This window comes from Myodes glareolus, chromosome 4 (assembly GCF_982192425.1).
Source record: "Myodes glareolus chromosome 4, mMyoGla1.1, whole genome shotgun sequence".
NCBI lineage: Eukaryota > Metazoa > Chordata > Mammalia > Rodentia > Cricetidae > Myodes > Myodes glareolus.
The window spans coordinates 56,889,829-56,909,446 of NC_142029.1; the positions used below are offsets into that span (position 1 = coordinate 56,889,829).

Below are 19,618 nucleotides of genomic sequence, written 5' to 3' on the forward strand. Positions count from 1 at the left end.
CTCTCTCTCTCTCTCGCGACAAGAAGTGACCATCAAAAGAAAAGGGACGGATGAAAAAGGGCTGTGGGTGGAGCAGAGTAAGAGGGGCTTGTTGCTTTCATTATAAGTGGTTATTTTAACATTTTACACTTTTATTATAAGTGGTTATTTTACATACATTGCTTGAGAGATTTTTAATTCAGACTTTTAAAAAGGAGAGCAAAGTTATCTAAAATAAATAAACGGAACACAAAACCGAAGAATAAAAACAAATGCGAAGCAAACGCCAACGGTTGTAACCTACTGGGCACCTGAGGAGCAGGGGCGGGGCATTGGGCGTGGCCTTAGTCCTGTGAGGGGCGGTGCTCCATTGGACCCACCCTCGGGGATGGGGCCAGGCTCGGAGCCTACTTCCTCGGGCTCCGCCCACAAAGGGAGGCGGGGAGTTTAAGGTCAAGTTCACTCTGGGCCCCGCCCCTAGCCTGGGTCAAAGGCGAGTAACTCGGGTTGACCGTTAGGTCCACTGTATCTGTTGACCCCCGAGATTCTCCGGGTGCCGCTGCGGAGCCCAGCGACCGCGCAGGTAAGCACAGCCAGCGGCCTAGGCCGCCTGCTTGGGTCCCGCGGGCCCACGTGACTCGAAGCGTCTGCAGCGGCGGCGGCGCCGGCGCCGCTTCAGGCGCGCGCGCACACTCAAGGGCGTCAGGTAGCTAACGGAGCGCAGAACCGTGCCAGTCCCACGGTCACATTTCCGACTCACAGGATCGAGCTGACACGGGTTCGGATCCCTCCTGCATCCTGTGTACAGTCAGTTAAACATAAGCGTGTAACAATTACGGTGTGTTATGCCGTGTTCTCCTTCCATTGGCCTAAGTACCGGGGTCCCAGGGATAAAGTGGAGCGTGCCACCCGCGGAGCGTAGGCTGCAAAGATAAACCAGACACGTTAAAGTTTGAACGTTCTAGTTAGTAGGGGCTGTGGAGATGAAAAGCCCAGAGTGCTGGAGAGGTTTTATCAAGTTCACTACCTGCAAAACCTTTTGAAAACACCTGGTGAATTTCTGAATTCCTGGGTGGAAAATGCGGGGATGCATTATCTCAGGTGAAAAAATTGTGGGCTGAGGAAGGAGGGTCAGTAGGACTGGCCTGCAGAGAGCTGGGGTCTGCAGGTTCCTGTGCTGGTCAGTTTTGGTCAACTGAACACAAGCGAAACTCATCTGGAAAGAGGTAAAAAATGCCCCCACCAGACTAACCTGGTGACCAGGGTGAGAAGGCGTTTTCTTGTGTAAGATTGACATTAGAGAGTCCAGCCCATAGTGGCGGTCCACACCCCTTCCAACTTCCTGCACCCGGAAAGCCGTCCTGGATTGTATATATTGTACAAGCCGTGGAGAAAGAGCCAGGAAGCCGCGGTCCTCCATGCCCTCTGCTTCAGCTCCTGCCCTGACTTCCATCATTGATGAACTGTAATGTGGAAGCATAAGCCAAATAAAGGCTTCCCTCCCGAGTTGCTTTGGACATGGCGTTTGTCACAGCAGTTCCTTCACCTCGCCTCTGTTCTAGAATGGGATTGCTTGTACCACCGGGAAATGGTTTGAGGAATGCAGCTCCCAGAGCTGTTGAGGCAGGTGCAGCCCGGGGGTGGGGGGGTTGGGGGGTAGGGGGGTGGGGGGGTGGGGGGGGGGTGATGTCTTGCAAGGAGGCTAGGCGCCTCAGAACTGAACTTGAGTGTCTGTCCCTGAGCAAACATGCCTACCCTTCCTTAATCCTTTCTCCTCTGACACGTGAGAAGACACACAGCCTGTTCTCTAAGTTTAGGACTGGTTCAGTCATTCCTTTCTGAAACACTTGACTTTTTCTTGGCTCTTAGGCTTCCAAGAAGCCCTCCTGGCGCCTATGCAGGGTTGGCCATGTGGCCATGCTGACCCTGAGCCTTGTGAGGAAAGCTGCCTGCCTTCTGTCTGGCAGGTTTCCCAGCAAGCTCCACCTGGTTCTGCTAGCCCTAAGAGTCCCAGAATACATGCTCCCACACTTTCCCAGGTGACTCTCAGCTCTTTGTGTCGCTCTCTAAAATTGCTCCCCAGCGGCAGCATCCTTTCTGGTCCCCTTCCTTGAGGACCCCTTGGAACTTGACACCAGCACAGATTTGAGAGAATGCTCAGTACTTTGAGAAATACCCGCCAGCCACTTAGTATTTACATATGTGTGCATTTATATTATTTCCTTTGTTTTTTTAAGATTATAATATAATTACATTATTTCCCCTTCCTTTTTTCCCCTCCAAACCCTCCCATAACCTCTCCTTGCTGTCTTTCAAATTCATGGCCTCCCTCTTCATTAATTGCTGTTACATAATGTATATATGTATGTAATAACAATTAATACATAGGATAATACATACATATATGTCTGTTACAACAACTAATAAAGAAAGAGGCTTGATATATTCTATGCCTTGAATGATCCTGATGTCTTCTGTGATCTTGTCCACACTATTGATATGGACTTGGGATTTTTCTCTAAGAGAACAGAATGGGGAACACAGTTAAGGGAGGAACCTGGTAGCATTGGAGGGCTGTGGTCAATAGAGGATGATTAATAGGATGTTGGAAGGAGAGGAGAAAGGGCAGCCATGGTGCACCCTCCCACTCCCCCCCTCCTTCGTTCCTCTCACAAGCCATGGCAGTATGCTGGCCAAGACTAGAAGAGAGGCTTTATCGTGGTGGCCATAGACCTGCGACTTCCCAGCTATGCTGGTCTGAAGAGGTCGCTTGTCCTCTGAGTCATTAGGAGCATGCAGGTTCTTGGAAGATAGTTCTGCTCTGAAGAAGTACTCATACCGTCCCCTTTTTTTCTCCAAAGAAACTAAATGAAGAATGATGGTGCTGCTCTAGAGGCCGTTGGGATAGCGAGTACCCAGAATGCTTGGCATTGTATCCAGCATGTAGGAAGTGACTACGCTACTGGCGCTGCCCACTCCTTATCTTGACAGACCCTGTTGAGGTGGGGAGGGAAGTGTGGTTGGGGGGTGAGGAGCTGGGTAGGGTGATTAGTGGAAGGTAAGTTATCTGTGGCAGTGGTTTCCCCCAGAAAGCAGCAGCCTCCAAATGAGAGGAGTGTTCTACCTGATAGTGAACCTCTATCCAGCCGCACTGTCAAAAGACCCAAGAGTCTGAGAAAACCTGGACCAGAGAAGTAGAAGGAAAAAAAGTGGAGAAATTAGTCAAAAGGTCTAGAATTGCCTTTAGGGCTTGTCTTTAACTCCTGGCTGGATGAGTCCCCTGCAGTAGGCTACTGTTGTTCTAAATGACCTCTGTAATCTTTGTGACTTAGGTAGTATGGCTATAATAATTGCCTGAGACTGATCTCATTCACCAAGTGGCTTGGGCGCTGTGGAACATTATAGCCCCTGCACTAGGCTGTCATGCTCCAAGTGTACAAACAGATGAATGAATGAACAAGTGAAAATAAACTCGAGAACTTTTTGAAGTGTGTCTGTGTTTGTGTGTATGTTTGTGTGTTTGTGTTTTAAATAAGAGTATGAAGGCAGAGAAAAATAATGTGCTTAAGCATTTGCAGAGGACTGAGCGCTTTCATGTAGGAGGCAGCCTCGTGGATAACTCCTTGGCTTTCCAATCAAATAGCACAGCCTATGACTGAAGTCTTAACATCTATATTTTAATCTGGGAATTGTACCCAGCTCATAATAAGCAAGTTAAGTACCTGAAGGGCTTACCTCAGCACACAGATGGGGTATGGAAAAATCCTCAGTGAGTGATAGCTATCGGTATTGTATGATGTTTATTAATCCTCCCATAGACCGCCACTACCACAGGGAAAATAAAGGTCACAGATGGGTGATCCCAGTTCCGAACCAGGCCTGTATGGTAGCAGAGGCGCTTTAGACAACCAGACCATGTGTACGAAGTGCAGTCAGCCTCATGCATATTTCTTTTATTACTTAAAACACCTGACTGTGGCATTTCTTTTTAAGATTTTAATATAATTCCATCATCTTTCTCTTTCCTTCCCTCCCTCTAAGCCCTCCCATATAACCCTCCTTGCTCTTTCAAATTCATGGCCTCTCTTTTTCATTAATTGCAGTTACATGCATATATGTGTGTGTGTGTGTATACATATATATATATATATATATATATTCCTAAATATAGCCTGCTCAGTCTGTATAATGTTACTTGTAAAGGAAAAATAAAACCTGCAAAATCATAATTTATGTGCCTTTTGAGTGCAGGTGTTTTATCATCTAGATAAATCTTCTATGCATCTATGTTAAACCACTTTGGGCTGTCAGAGCTCTTAAATAAAGTGGCTTGTCCTGACCAGTGTCTGTCTGTGCTCGTTTATCATTGCTCCCTAGTAAAGATGGACAGATCCCATTTCACAGGGCAGGCCTCAGGCCAGCAGCTCCCACCCCATGTATTAGCCGTGCAGACCCTGAATGGAGTGGTATTTAACAAGTCACAGTGGACTCCACCTTCCCTTGTAGGTGGGGATTTTTCTTTCTTTTTTTCTCTGTGGTGCTAGGGATTGAACCCATGAACTCATGCATCCTAGGCAAGGGCTCTTCCACCAAGCTGCATCCCCAGCCTCAGACAACCAGGCATTCTATGACCAGTGTGAATGTGAGAATACGCAATGGGGAAGTCTTAAGTTCTTTGAGGTGATGGGTTTGAGGGTAAATGTGCCTGGCTTGAAGGTACCCACATCATCTAAAAGTCGTAACTGTCTGGTCTTGCCAGCCAGAGGCCTGACGTCTTGTCCAGGGAGGCCTACTCTGCTCCTTGCTGCCCTGCCTCTGGCCACAACTACCCCTGAAATCTTGATTCATAGGCAACTAGAGAGGCATAGCTGTAGTGAGCCTTCCTCAGTCATCTCTGACCTCATGGTGATGGGACACCTGTCTACAGGCCGCAGTGCTGCCTCTGCTGGCTGGAATTCTTCCACTGCAGTGCGGGGTCCTAGCGCTGAGCCTGGCCCAATGTCCTGCCCCCCTCTATTGTTTCCTTATGCAGATACCTTAGCCAGTAAGTATCCTAGGGATTTCAGTGGGGACTCAGAAATGGCACTCTTGACCCTCATGAAGGCCAAACACAGGAGGCAGGTTTAGTAAAGACAGATATGAGAGCCCATAAGTGGACACACAGTCTTGAATCATCACAGTGGTTATGTGCTGAGCAGGAGAGGCCTGGGAAACCAGGTCAGCAGGTGAAAGCAGGCCTGCAAACACTGCTGGTTGGATATGGTCACACACCTTCAAAGAATACTGCGGGACATTTTTCTACAAATTCTGGTGAGCAGTGATTTGCGGACTGACCGAGAGTGTACACTTTTAAAGCGGTGTGCCGCCAGCTTCCAAGCAGGAGAGCAGGCCTCATGTTCCCTGCCCGCGTTGATGCAGCTCCCGGTTCTCTCTCGTCTCCTCGTAAACCCTAGGTGTCATTACTGCCCATCTCAGGCTCTGTCAAGGCAGCAGGTGGCACTGACTCGCCCAAGGGCATATCCAGTAAGCTGGCTACTAAAGTCCTCTTCCTTTTGAGGGGCAGCATGTCCAGAGAGCCTGTTGTATCCTATGCCTAGGCCTGTCAGGCCAAAGGTCCACATAGATGTTAGCATATGGTAGCCAGTGGCCTGTTATCTTAGAGGAAGGGAGGGCAAAGGTACCTGCTGCTGACCCCCAGGGTGGGCCTTGTATGCCTGCACCTATGTGAGCTAGCTAGGCTAGCAGGATCAGGGTGAGGCTGGCCTTCCTAGAGTGGTCACTTGTGAGGGACACCATGCCTACCTTCAGCTGATAGCTGTGACAGAAATGCCCATGGAAACCATTATCTCTGTATGCCTGAGTATTATTAGACTAACATAATTTGCTTGTCCAGGGATGTTGACAGGTGGCAGCTTTATTTAGTGAGCTGAGCCTCCTGTTTCCCCAGAGCAAAGGACAGAGGCACCGGAGGCCCCTGACTCCTGGTGGGGAGTTTTGACTGCCACACAGACCAGTGGGGAAGGGCTGGATTCCCAGGGCACAGCTTTAATAGGATTGTAATTGTGTGGCTCATGGCCATGGAGCAAAGAAATAGCTCTGGCAATCTCCCTTCCATAAAGGCTGACATGCAGGAGGTATTTATGCCTCCTGAAAGTGCATGTTAAGTGGTAGATATTTATGAAAGGGGTGCCGAGGAGTAAATGTGTCCATCAGTCAACCTGGAACTCTTTAAAGCTCCTAAGATGCTTTTAAATTAGAGCCAATCTTCCCCCTGCCTTCCACCTCCATCAGCCCCCCCCCCCCCGCCCCTGTTCCTCTTGTAAAAACCAAGTGCCAAGGCAGGGCCAAGCACAGGCAGGAGGTTGGAACTCCCGTGCAGAAGAGATTGAGCACGTGTGTGGTGATTCTTCCCCATCTCAGTGCTCCGGAGATTGGCAGAATGTGGGAGGGACAAGACTGACAAACAGGGTCCAGCCTAATTGTGTCCTACCCTAGCCATCAGCACTCCACCATCTGCACTCCACCATTGGCCAGGGTGTTTGCCCCCGAGGCTGCAGAGGGAGATGGTGATGCACACAGCCTCAGTTTGAGCTTAGAGAGGGCAGATGGGAGAGAGAGAATGTCATTGTTGTAAGAAGCGGCCGTTGACAGAGAGAAGGCTGCAGAAGGCTGGGAGTTTGTGAGCAGGTGATCATTGGCACCAAGTACCTGGTATGGAGGAGTCTAGCTAGAAATTATTATTGACTTCTCAGTGCTCATTTTAAAGATCAGAGGTAGGAGTTTGTCATAAGAAGCCTATCCTTAGTAGCCAAGCCTGCTTAGCATCTAATTCCCATCTGGCCTCTTTTATGAAACTATTATTGGCCGCTTTTTGTCTTACTGCTTTTGTGTGGGGGGGGGGGGAAAGGGATGCTAATGTCTGCTCCCCACTACATGTTTTGTTAAGAATTGGAAGAGCTGTAGACGGTGGAAGGAGAGGGGCTGTCCCTCTCTCAGCTTCGCCTAGGATCCTGCCTTAAGGGAACAGTGACTTTGCCCATCATCACTTGTCATGGTAAAAACGTGGGCACAACCTGAGTGAACTGTTTAGGGAGATAGTGGTCTTACGGGACACCATACTGGTGAAGTCGTGTGCATGAAACTGAGCCCCCAGCTGCAGAGAGAGCCGAAGGCTGTTAGATTGATCATGTTCAGAAAACCAAGTCTGCCAGGAGGTCCTATGGTAATGTGTGAGCCCTGGAACAATGGATATTTCATTTTCATGACTTCATATTTTCTGTGTTGCTATAGCAGTTCTGTTAGTTACTTTTGCCTCTCTGTGACCACAGATTCTGATAACAACTTAATTGAGGGAAGGTTTCCTTTTGCTCATGGTTTTGTGGATCTCAGTCCATCATTGTGGGAAAGGTGGAGTCAAAGGGCTTATGATAGTGGGAGTATGCAGTAGAGGCTGTTCATGTGACATCCAGCCAGGAAAAAGAAAAGAAACCACCAGAGTTCCTTCATGGTGGAGCAATAGCTGAGAGGGAGGAGAAGAAACCAGAGTGCCCGGGTCTAACCTTCAAAGCTTTGCCCTTTTAACCTGCTTTTGCCAGTTTGTTCCTACTTTTTCAAGGTTCCACAATGTCCCAAAGTACTGCCCCTGACTGGAAACAAGAGGAATGGTGCTGTAGAGAGGAGTAGTTGCCTCTAAGAAAGGCTAGAATGCAGCAGGGCAAACTGGAACTATTGCACCTCCACAGCCAGCTTGTGGGCCATGCAGTGGCATCCTCTGCAGCCCCACCCTCATGGACTTGCTGTTCAAAGACCGCATGGCCTCTCTCTTGGGCTGACTCCACTTGGTGCCTGTGACTTTTTCAACAGATGCCCTACATCCCTGGCATCTCTAAGATCCCTTGGGTTTCCCTAGAAGCTTAGGCCTTACCTTCAGATCTTTATACATTACATTATCATGAGCCTCCATAAAGAATCTGGCTTCTCTCTATGTAGCCTGACCTGCTAGACTTTCCTTAAAAATCTGAGTGCAAGCCTATATGACTTTGTAACTTACATTCCACTTGCTTATAAAACTAAGACTATATGGACAATGCCAAATTCTGACATCATCTGGGTCTCTTTGGACCACATAGTGGTTTCTGTGTCCTTCAACTGCTGGGCCAGGAAAAGCACTTCTCTAAGCATCTCTGAGTGAGCGGGGTACCCTGGAGTCTGTGATAGATGAAGGAGTTGCCATCAATCCCCAAAATGTTCTCAAGGCACATTTTCTGTGGTTCCAGTACAGAACACAAAGTGCTTGGCCTCTCTTTAATGGTGCTAATCTTTTAAACACTTACAGCCTCATTATCTGTAACTGTAAACACTCCCCTTTCCTAGCCAAACTGCAGGGCTTTCAAGTCCTTCTGCTCTACATTTTCATCCCAGTTGTCATTGTAAACTGGATATAAGTCAGCAATAACCATGCTAAAGCCTAAGTGCTATCCTGTTTTGAATTTTTCTCTTGTCAAATTAATCAATCTATTACTTTTTAAAACCTTGCTAGTAATTATTATTTTATGTGTATGGGTGTTTTGCCCATGTATGTGTATGTATGTGCAACACGTACATGCTTGATGCCTGTGGAGGTCAGAAGAGGCTATCAGATCCCCTGGGGTTGGAATTACAGATAGTTGTGAGCTGCCGCGTGGGTGCTGTGACTCAAGCCTAGGTCCTCTGCAAGAGCAACAAGTGCTCTTAACCACTGAGCCCGCTCTCCAGCCCCCTTGTCTATTACTTTTTTTAATCGGGAGGGAGTTTTCAGGGATCCCTCATGAAATCCTGAGTTCACATCCTGAAAATTTCACCTGTGGTTTTTCTCCACATAGCTTTTATACCAAAATGTAAACTGAGGGGGAAATTCATTAGCATTCTGTTTCCTACATAGTGGGACTGCAGCTATGACTGATCTGTCATGTAGACTGAATTAACACCTCTTTCCCAGGCATCCTCCCAAATTACAAAGAAGGAGCTGAGCAACATTAGCATATCCTGACCCTTTGTTTAGGATGGCCAGAGTTTGTCTGGAAAGGTGTGGCCACACACTTAAGCTTAGGTCTTAGTTCTCAGGATCAGTATTTTAATCAAAATGAGCTCTGTGTCCCAAAGAGTAAAACAGCAAATGTCCAGCCTGCGTTTACTGTAAGAAAGTTGTAGTCACCGTGCAGCAGGGCCTCTGTGGTTAGTCTGCTACGTTCCAAACTCAGCCTCACTCAGATTTTCTGGACATGGACAGAATGTAGACTTTGCTTCTTTCCCAAAATATAATACAAATGGCTTCTGCTCTGTTTCCCAATGGAGTTTGTGATCCTATTTGAACCCTCATGAACCCTCACACTGTATCTGACAGAAACAACTTAAGGGAGAAAGACTGACCACTCTGATGAGGAAGGCATAGTAACACAGTTCAACTCCTGGTGATGCGAGTTTGTTAAACGGGCTGCACACATCACAGTGGACCAGGAAGCTGAGGGCCAGGAGGAAAGCAAAGATTGGATATAACCTCCAAAGGCCCATCCCTGAAACTCTCCTCTGTCCACTAGGCGCTACCTCCTAAACATCTCAGGCCTCTTAAAATAACACCATAAACTGGAGATGATCATTCAAAACATGAGCCTATGGGGCCCATTCTAGATTCAAAACTTAACATTATTCCTATAAATGTTTCAAATTAGACAGGTTAAATAATGTTCTTTTCTGCTGTTTGTACCCAGTTGTGGCTTTATCCTGAATTAAATCTTCCAACCAGCTATTATTGTGTGTTTGAGTTAAGGTAGCCATAGCTTTGTAGTCATAGCTGGGCTGTAACTTGCTGTGTGCAATAAGCTAGTCTTGAATTTGTGACGATCCTCCTGCCTCAGGCACTTGAGTGCTAGGATTAGAAGTGTGTGCCACCACATCCAGCTCAGTCAAAGCAGGTGTGGCTTTGTGCCTCCATGTCTGTAATTCAAGGTCATATTCTGTGTTCCCTGAATGTATTAACTGTGAATGTGCCTAGCCCCATGAACTTAGAGTCTTGGGGTTTTAAGGTGAAGAAGGATAATGCCCCTCCTGGTATCCAGTGGTTTGGGAGGGGTTGATTTGGGTTTGTAACTTTTGAGAGCATCATTGGTAAAGTTTTAGCACTCCCTGTCTCCAAGATGTGTACAAGTGTGCACACACATGCACAGACACACAGCAACAGCAGGAACAACAGCACTGGACCACTCCTGTGTAATTCTGTCTTATGGTGCAGGCTTTGATACCTCAGGAACTGAATACTGTGTTCTGTAGTCTTTCATGTATCCATGTATACCTGTGCTGCCTATTGCTGGCCAAAGTCTAGTGCACAGTTTGTCCTAAGCGAAGTGTATTCAATCATCCAGATGCTGGGGAGTTCCGATATGTCTTTATTTGAGACATGTATTTGAGTCTGAGTGGCTTATTTGGGAGAGAGTCCAGGAAATGCTAGCACGAATCAGGGGAATGAGCCAAAGATGTCATGAGCCCAACCTGGGCAATTAGAATCTAATCAGGGGCTACAGATTATCTGTCCAGGGGTTGTCCTCTTAGAAAGGCTCGGGACTGAGCTTACACACACCAGTGCTGTCAGTCATTGGTTGGGCATCATTTCTTAGGGGTGAGTTAGTGGTCAGATTCTAGGTACCAGACAAAGCATCTAGACAAGGAGCTGTAGGTCCTGGTGATTGAAGTCAAGCGGGCTTGCCCCAAGATGGCAAAGCCTGAGGCAAAGGCCTTCTCACAGGCAATGTCTGCTGCTGTGCTTAAGCCACAGCATCACCCATGCACAGGCTGAAAATAATCCAATTCAACATTCCACACTCAGTCACAGCCAGTCACACCAGGTTGAAGACCACATTAGGTAGTAGCTAACACAACATGTATGAGAAAGACAACCTTAAGAAGAATATGATCTTTTCCCAGTGAGTTGGGCTAGAGTCCCAATATTGACGTAAGAGGCAGAATGCTAGTGTTCTTGAGCTGTATGGTTTGAGACCCAACTCTTCAAAAGCAGGCCTGATGGTCTAATCAGATTTATCTGTTTCGTGGCAGTGTTTCCCCATCTGTTGATTACTCCTGCTATTTCTCTAGTACATTGAGATGCATTCAAAAGAAAAATTCACTGGGAGGAAACATTTAACCTCATTTGTATCAACTCACGGTTAAATCTCCCATGCCATGTTTTACTATTTACTGGATTTACTACACTGGTGCTGATGCCAGAGTGTCAGGGAATTTCTGTAGTTATGGCTTTTGGTGCCCTGATAAATGATTTGTCGTCACTGCCTCTCTACTGAAACAGTCCGTCTCCAATTAAAGATTTAGTCAGCTCTTTATTGCAAAATGACTGTGCAAAGTTGAGGTATGGGCTGTGGTTGTGCTGATATTTTGACTTAATTCACCAGGTAGTGGTGTGTCCTTAACCATCCCATCTGTTTTGTTTTCCTAAACATAGAAGAGGAATATCAATGGCAATTTGAGACATAAAACAGATCCTAGGAACACAACATATGCTTATTATAATTGAGTCCACTGGAGTATTTATTACCACAGCAAGGGCCTTACTCAGTGAGGCTAGCGGCTAAAGTTCATATGCTTTAGGTTATGGATACTTTAGAATTTATATTGGAAGATTTCAAGATTCCACTGTTTTAGAAAAATGAAGCCATTTCCCTTTAAATTGTGTTCTGGGGTGCATTCCACAGAGACCAAAATGACAAATATTCTATTTCATGCCCTATTGCTATGCCCTGTGCACACACAGACAGCACTGACTGATGCTCAGGCCCAAACCCTGCTCTGCAGAGGCCTCCAGCAGCCACTTAGTAAATCATAACTGGCTCACAAGCTCCGGTCTGTGGATGCTCCCTGCTCTACTCTGTACCCATCCTGACTACTGGTTAAAATAGTTACTGCAGGACTGACCTGAAAACATATATACAACTAACATTATACAGACCGAGCAGGTTGTGTTTATGTGTACAGGAATACGTGTGTGTGTAACAACAATTAATTAAAAAAAAAAAAGGCTATGAGTTTGCAATAGAGCAAGGGGTAGATGAGAGGGTTTGGAGGAAGAAATGGAATTATGTAATTCCATTTCTTAATTACATAATCATGTAATTATGTTTTCAAAAATAATTTTAAAAATAGCTACTGTACACACACATATAATATATATGTGATTGCATATATATATATTTATGTATAGAATTAGCTGTGTGATGGGGGTCTATGTATGTGCTCTCATCTTTCCTTTGTGATAATTATTCAATTTGCCGTTGTTTGTATCCCTTCATTTTTCTTCTACCATGAACATTTTATTTCTTTTTCCTTCTTTGCTTCTTTTCTTGTTAATCCAAAAGATTAAACAGGCAGCCCCAATATTACGTGCTCTTGTTTCATACAGACTAGAGTTGATGGGAATGCACTGAGATGCTGAATGCTCTGGCTCAGGGTGGCACATCTGCTGCAGGTCACTAGTGACTCCCATGTTGCCAGGTCTCACAGTCATCCTCCCATCTCTGTCTTCCAGCAGCGTTTGGCCCCTTAAGCTGTTCTTGTCTTTGGAGCCATTCTTTCTTGGCCTTTCTCATTCTCCCTGACCATTCCATCTTTGCCTCCCCAGCATGCTCCCTTTCTTTTGCTGTCTTCAGTGGGGCCATTCTCACCGCCCCTTTATCCACTTCATCTGGGTGACTTAATTCATCTACAACCTGGGTATTAATGGTTTTCTTTCCATGAGTACCTTGGACATCCTTATGGCCATCACATCTCCTCTCCAGAGTTTGAGCCTCTGTATCCAGCAGCCTGTTGTGTGCTTGCTCTCGTGACACCCACGGGCATGCACAGTCAGCTTGTTTCATTTGTTCTAGTGTATTCCACTGGGGTGTTTCTGCTACCACTGCATGAGGTATTCAGAGTTAACTTGTTAGAAAGCTCCTGCCCTGGGAAGTCAAGTATAAGTCACAACTTAGAAATTCAGACAGCCATTTAACTATTGTGTCACGGTCTGGGGAGGTGGGGTTGGCTGGGCTTGGTTAGGCAGTTTTGCTCTGAGTCTCTCACTCAAGTAGGTAATGACTGGCTGAGGCAGAGCCACCTCACAGGCTTTCTCACCCTGTCAAGATGACAGTGGCTTCCATCTGGAACCTTGTCATATGACTTCGATTTCCCCAGTGTGCCAGCTGGGGTACGGGAACAAATCCCAAGTGTGCCAGGTAGAAGCTGGATCAGTCTTCTCCATCTACCCTTGGAAATCTCATAGCATCACCTCTGCCATGTTTACTAGCCTATCTGGTTTTAAGAGGCTAGAATATAGACCCATCCCTCGATGAGAACCATCACTTTATAAGAAAAGTTTGTGCATGGGAAATGATGTCATTGGGGTAATATAAAACCCATAACTCCTCCACCCCTGTATCTAAAAAAATAGAAGGTTTCTAGGTTGGGTTTACTTTTTGTTTATTTTTTGTCACTAATGTGCATATGGGAGCTGGAGAGATGGCTCCATGCTTAAGAGTACCTACTACTCTAGCAGAGGACTTGACTTTAGTTTCTGTCACTCATGCTGGACAGCCTACAGCTACCTGTGACTCCAGATCCAGGGTATCTGATGCCCTCTTCTGGCATCTGCAAGCACTTTGCGCATGTGTATACACACACACACACACACACACACACACAATGCCCAAACACACCACTTAAAAATTAAAAAAAAATCTTCAAAAAGCAAAAAAAAAAAGAGAGAAAAGCATACAGACGAATACAATAAAATGTTCTCCTGTCCCTGCCACTCCATGGACAATGTTTATTTCTATATATTTTTTTTTTGATTCTGTGTTCTCATACATCACTTTGTAACTAAGCACTTTGCTCCCCCCAGCATCTAACAGTGTATCTGTGATGGACTACCTTTTCAGTATGCAGAGGATCTTTCTCCCCATCTCCCCCTCTCAATTACAGATGCACTCTATTCTATAATGAATAGTGCTCTACCTTAGCTTATTTAATCAATTTTCTGTGGGTGTGTTCTGAGCTGCTTTCAGTCCTTCGTTATTGCAGACAACACTGCAGTGAATCACATATATATGCTCTCCTCCCTGAGGAAGAATAAATCAGGACGCTTCCCTCAAGGGCCCTAGACATAGGCTTCTCTTCGCACCCCCACCTTACATCAGATCCCGTCACACAATTTTTGTTGTTGTTGTTGTTGTTTGTTTTTCAAGACAGGGTTTCTCTGTGTAACACCCCTGACTGTCCTGGAATTGGCTTTGTAGGTCAGGCTGGCCTCGAACTCACAGAGATCTACCTGCCTCTGACTCCCGAGTACTGGAATTAAAGGCGTGTGCTACCACCACCAGATCACACGATTCTTGTGATGTTTAGTGACTTTTCCTGTTGTCACCAGGTCTCCAAAGGAAGCAATTTATGGGAGGGAAGGTTTACTTTGGCAGGAGTGTGAAGTGGTAGGTCCCATTGCCCCCACAGGAAGGAAACAGATGATTGCTTGTGCTCAGCTCATCCTTTTCATTCCTCTGAATCTGGAGACCCCTTGTAGGCATATCCGGAGTGTGTTTCCATAATGGCTCCAGTCCCATCAGTAGTGAAGGCTCACGCTCACACCAGGCCTCCACTCGCTGGCCATGAGCTTCCAGAGGTCATGTAATATGTCCACCATAGTCCATGTCCTTGCCGTCCAACGCAGGGACCGGCGGTTCACACCGAACAGAGGAGGCCAGGCAAGGAGGAGGGGCAGGTAACTGGATACAGGTGACTGGGAGGCTGTACTGCTAGTTTCTATGTCAGCTTGACACAGCTAGAAGAAGGAACCCCGAATGAAGAAATGCCACCCAAAGATCAGCCTGTGGGAAGTTTGTGTTGCATTTTCTTAATTAATGACTGATGTGGGAGGGACCAGCTCACTGTGGGTGGTATCACTTCTGGTCTGACAGTCCTGAATGCTGTTAAAAAGCAGGCTGAGTGAGCTATGGTGAGCAAGCCAGTAAGTGGGACCCCTTCTTCCAGATTCCTGCCCTGACTTCCTTCTGGAATAGACTCTGATATGAAAGTATACGTGACATAAGCCCTCCTCCCCCGGTTGCTTTTGGTTATGGTGTTTTATCGCAGCAGCAGAAACCCCAGCAAAGGCAGCGGCTCAGGTTTGGCCTCCCTAGCTGTCCTTTCACTGTGTCCCAGGAGTAGTTAACACTTCGGGCCTGTGTGGCTCCTTCCTGAACCTGATTTGTTCTCATGCATGGGCTGGAGGAGGTTCTAGACCAGTGTTGATGCAGACAGGCTCCTTCATCAGCTCAGATGCCAACTGTACCACACTGGAGTTTGTGGTACCTGACAGTGGAAATGGTAGACCTACAATATTGATGACTTGCTGTCCTCTAAAGACCCAGAAAAATGAAATTTCTGCTTCTCAAGGAAGCTTGTGTTGTTTCTGTTAGGAAATGTACTCATGAAAACATGCATTGCTTTTGTTAAGTGAGGAGAGCAGACTCCAGTAACCACAAGGAAGATTGACAACTGTGCTCACTGCTTCCTAATGTTTGAGTGTGGAAAAGCTGTGGGCAGGAGTCTCTGTTGTCAGAAGTGTAAGCTTCACTCGGCTGGATCAAGCAGAAGCAGGGACAGGACTATCACTCCTTGCTGGGCCTTAGGCACTGCTGGCTCCAGGAGCTCAGAGGACATGAGGCCTTCCCTGCCTTTCTGTTTTTACTACTGTAGGTTTGTTCTCTGAAGTGGGGAATATGGCAGCTCCTGGCTTCTTAATAAGCTTTTGTCCAGTGCCCAGATCAAAATGGGACTCTGATTTGTCCTGCTGGGCTCTCCTGACCCAAGTGTTTTTGTGGTGTGGAAGTCTTCAGCCATTTTGATGTCAGACCCTCCAGAATCCTAAAGGGCTGCTAGCCCAGCAGTTCAGACACAGCGAGAGGAGCTCCACACGCGGGGGAGGCTCATATCCTGGATGGTATTCAAAACCTAAGTACAGACTGGAAAGTACCTGAATTGTACGTGTGTGTGTGTGTGTGTGTGTGTGTGTGTGTGTGTGTGTGTGTGTGTGTATGCGGGGGGTGGGTGGGCAGGAATCAAGGAAAGACTTATGTTAATCTTTTGGCTTTGGTATCTGTTTAAAAGTTCTTTCTTAAAGTGCCTTAGCAAGAAACGGAGCCTTTTCTTCCTTGAAATGAGGACTCTCAACAAATCAATCTTCCTGGCCCAGATTGCTTACTGTACTGATTTTCTCACTGTTTTCCTTTGGATTGTACAAAGAAACCTTAATCTTCCTTCTCTCTGGCTGAGGACAGGGGGAAAACACACAGTGCTTGACTTCAGATCTTTGCAGTGTGCTTATAGCAGTAGAGGAGGCAGAGAGGGGCCCTCAAGCCTCCACAGGTTCTGGGACAAAAGCCTTGACATTGGAGAGAAGGTAAGCCAGAGTGCCCCCACCTCAGCCCGGTCAGTGTGGAAGGACACACAGGTGTGTGCTTGCTTGTGTCCTGGACTTTCTGGTGCAGACATGAATGCACCCCGATGCTCAGCACTCCGTGACATTTGATGGTTGCTTTCTCACTTAACCTTCGTGGCAGTGCCCAAAGCAGGTCCTTTTTATTCACATTGAAAGGCCTGACCCGAGGCACCAAGAGTTCATGCTCAGGGTTTCATTGGGGTCACCAAGTAGATGTGCCTGGCTCTAGATTCGGCCTTAACAGAACTGGTCACTGGTGTGTTGGTAGAGGGAGACAAATGTCATATCTTCCACTGCCAACTGCAGGATCCTAGGAGCATGTTGAAGATGTTGTAGCCTATGCCAGGGAGTGCCTGTGTCCCTTCCCTCAATAGAAGCCCCTCCCATTTTCTTGCATCTGGGAATGATGAAGCCTAGATGAGACAGGATGTGACACACTTTCTTTTTAGGGACTTTATGGAGATAAGTCAAATCTTCCATTCACTGGGTACTCAATGACAACTGTATCTACATTTTATTTTATATAAGACACACAGTATTTAACTCGTGTTACATAATACTGGAAAATTTTGTGAATTACTAGTTTTGTTAGGTGTGAGCATGATGCAGAGATACAAGGAAGTTTCATTATTTTAGGGCGTATCTGTGCTTTTGAAGTATTTAGAGACAAAAATATCACACTATTTTTAATGGGCTTTAATATACTTTAGGCACAAACAGTAAAGTTTAACATGGAAGTATGTTTGTGATTATCTGAAGACCTTTTGTCCCATTCATTATACTGTTTATTTTTTGTATGTTGATAATTTTTTTATAATAAAACACTGTAAAAGACATTCTCTGTCCCTTAGGTTTACCCCTTCCAAAATAAACACAGCCCCCATAATCTAGGAGAAAACACAGATAAGTCACTTTGCTCCAGTGGAAGAGGCACCTTGAGGGGCTGTGGTTGATGGTGGCTGGGAGAAGAGGTAGGCCATCGTCTGGGAGAATGGGCTGGGAAAAAGTGAGGTGCCAGAGGGATTCAGTCCCATGTGCTCCCGCGTGTGTGTTGAACAGTTTCTAGTCAGTCCTGAATCTTATAAAGAAAAAGCAGTTGCTGCTTTGATGCCAGATCATTGTCCTTCCAGGAAGGACGGACTCCTTGCTCCTCTGCAGCAGCATGTATTTATGTGCTTCGCTATGACATTAGAATACCACCATGGTAGTTTGTCAGACACCTTCCAGGGGTGTGCGCTATTTAACAGGAATTGCATTTGCCATCTCAGATTCCCCATGCTTTCTTTTTGGGAGGGGAAAGATTCTGTGATCTCATCAGCTTTACATGAATGTTCATTTTTCAGACATAGCCCTGGAACCGAAAATCAGATTCTCCCATCTCCGAGTAGCTTCTTACTCTGTGTTTTCCCCTATCAAAAAAGCCAGCAGGAAGAGGCACAGCCCTGCAAGTGTTCCACTTCTGTTATCTTCTCTAACTGTAAGCTAAGAACAATGCCAAGGACTCTACCAAGTCGAAGAACTGTGTTGGGCATCTTTGAGTAGAGAGAGCACTGCTAACCAAGAGGCCAAGCTTCACAAGCATTGGTTTAGCTCTCTGAATTTCCTGTTAGCCTTCAACAGGATTCCATTCTTTTCAGTTCCTAAGTCATTGACATAGGAACACAAACCCAGCAATCTCAGTGGTGATTTCCTAGGTTCTTGGGGGAGATGAATTGTATGAATTGTATCCGCAGATGTACCACACTTTTTGAGCTGTGGGGGACTACAAAATGAATCTGGTACAGCTCTGTTAGTGGAAGAGACATTCACTTTTACTGCAGAGTCAATTCTCAATTAACAAGGGTAATGGAGTGGAAGGAGGTCACTGATAATCAAAAATCATGGTGAACAGAAGATTATAGTCAGCACTCGGTTTTCTGGGGGCTGATTAACTGGTTTTCAGGTTAACTGTGGGTAAGGCATAGTGTACCTTAGGATTCCATCTGGTTGCTAATTGGCCAGCAGCTGCTCAGCACCTGACACCCACCCACCTCCCTTATCCCAGAGAGCCAAGAATGTCCCATGGGGAAATCATGGTGGAGTCAAGTGGGACAGAAGATCTTGATAAACTGGACTATACTGACAGAGATAATGGTTGGGCTGTGAGGAAGAGTGACTTGTCCCACCAGCCACTTGAGCAGTGACTTTCAGTGCTAGCCATCAGAATTGCTAGAGGGCTTCATGAAGCTCCAGACTGCTGGACCCCAGCCCTGCCTCCTGACTGAGTAGATGTAGGATGGGACTTCGGGATTCACAGTCCTAACAAGTGCCCAGGTGATGCTGCTGCTGCTGGACTTGGAAACCTGCTGTAGGAGGAGAGAGCCGCTTGTTGGTTCCCAGCCGCTCAGCCCTGAAATAATCACACAGAAACTGTATTAATTAAATCACTGCTTGGTCCATTAGCTCTAGCTTCTTATTGGCTAGCTCTTACATATTAATTTAACCCATCTTCATTAATCTGTGTACCGCCACGTGGCAGTGGCTTACCGGGTAAAGTTCTGTCCGGCTCTAGCAGGGCTACATGGCTTCTCTTTGACTCTGCCTTTCTCCCAACATTCAGTTTAGTTTTCCCCACCTACTGAGTTCTGCCCTGCTATAGGTCCAAAGCAGTTTCTTTATTCATTAATGGTAATCACAGCACACAGAGGGAAATCCCACATGAAGCTGCTGCTTCCTAACACATTATTTCCATGCAGGTTGTAGCTTTTAATAGCTACCACTAGCTGATGCACTTGGCCAGTTATATGAAAGGCTCCTGATGTGGGACCCCAGCAGAACTGGTGTCAGCACTCTCCTGGGTTTCTCTTGTGCGGCAGACATTGACAGCCACTGCTGCACTGAGTGCTGCTTACACTTTAGACATCCACACGTCATGTCCACAAATCTGCACCTTGGACACTCAAACCACATTTTGTGGTTTTCTTTCCCTTTCCATGGCTCATAAATGGGGGATAACTGTAAGTCCGATAACCAGCTGTTAATGTAAGGTCTATTTTGGAACCACCCTGCACCTCATCACACTTTGGGGTCTTTACTCTAGAGCTATGCTTTTCAGTCCCTCTTCTGTCACGAAGGTGTGACATACACCAT

The 19,618-nt window shown here is 46.3% G+C and overlaps 1 protein-coding gene across 2 annotated transcripts in view; it reads left to right on the forward strand.

Moving 5' to 3' along the window:
* The first annotated feature begins 392 nt into the window (after window positions 1-392).
* Nmnat3 (nicotinamide nucleotide adenylyltransferase 3) overlaps window positions 393-19,618 on the forward strand; it is a 111,076-nt gene continuing 91,850 nt past the window's right edge. The window contains exon 1 of one of the 2 annotated variants that reach the window (XM_087905480.1): window positions 393-562. The gene's annotated coding sequence lies outside the window, so the exon portion shown is untranslated. The remainder of the gene's footprint in view (window positions 563-19,618) is intronic. The other variant, XM_087905479.1, reaches the window with a different exon arrangement.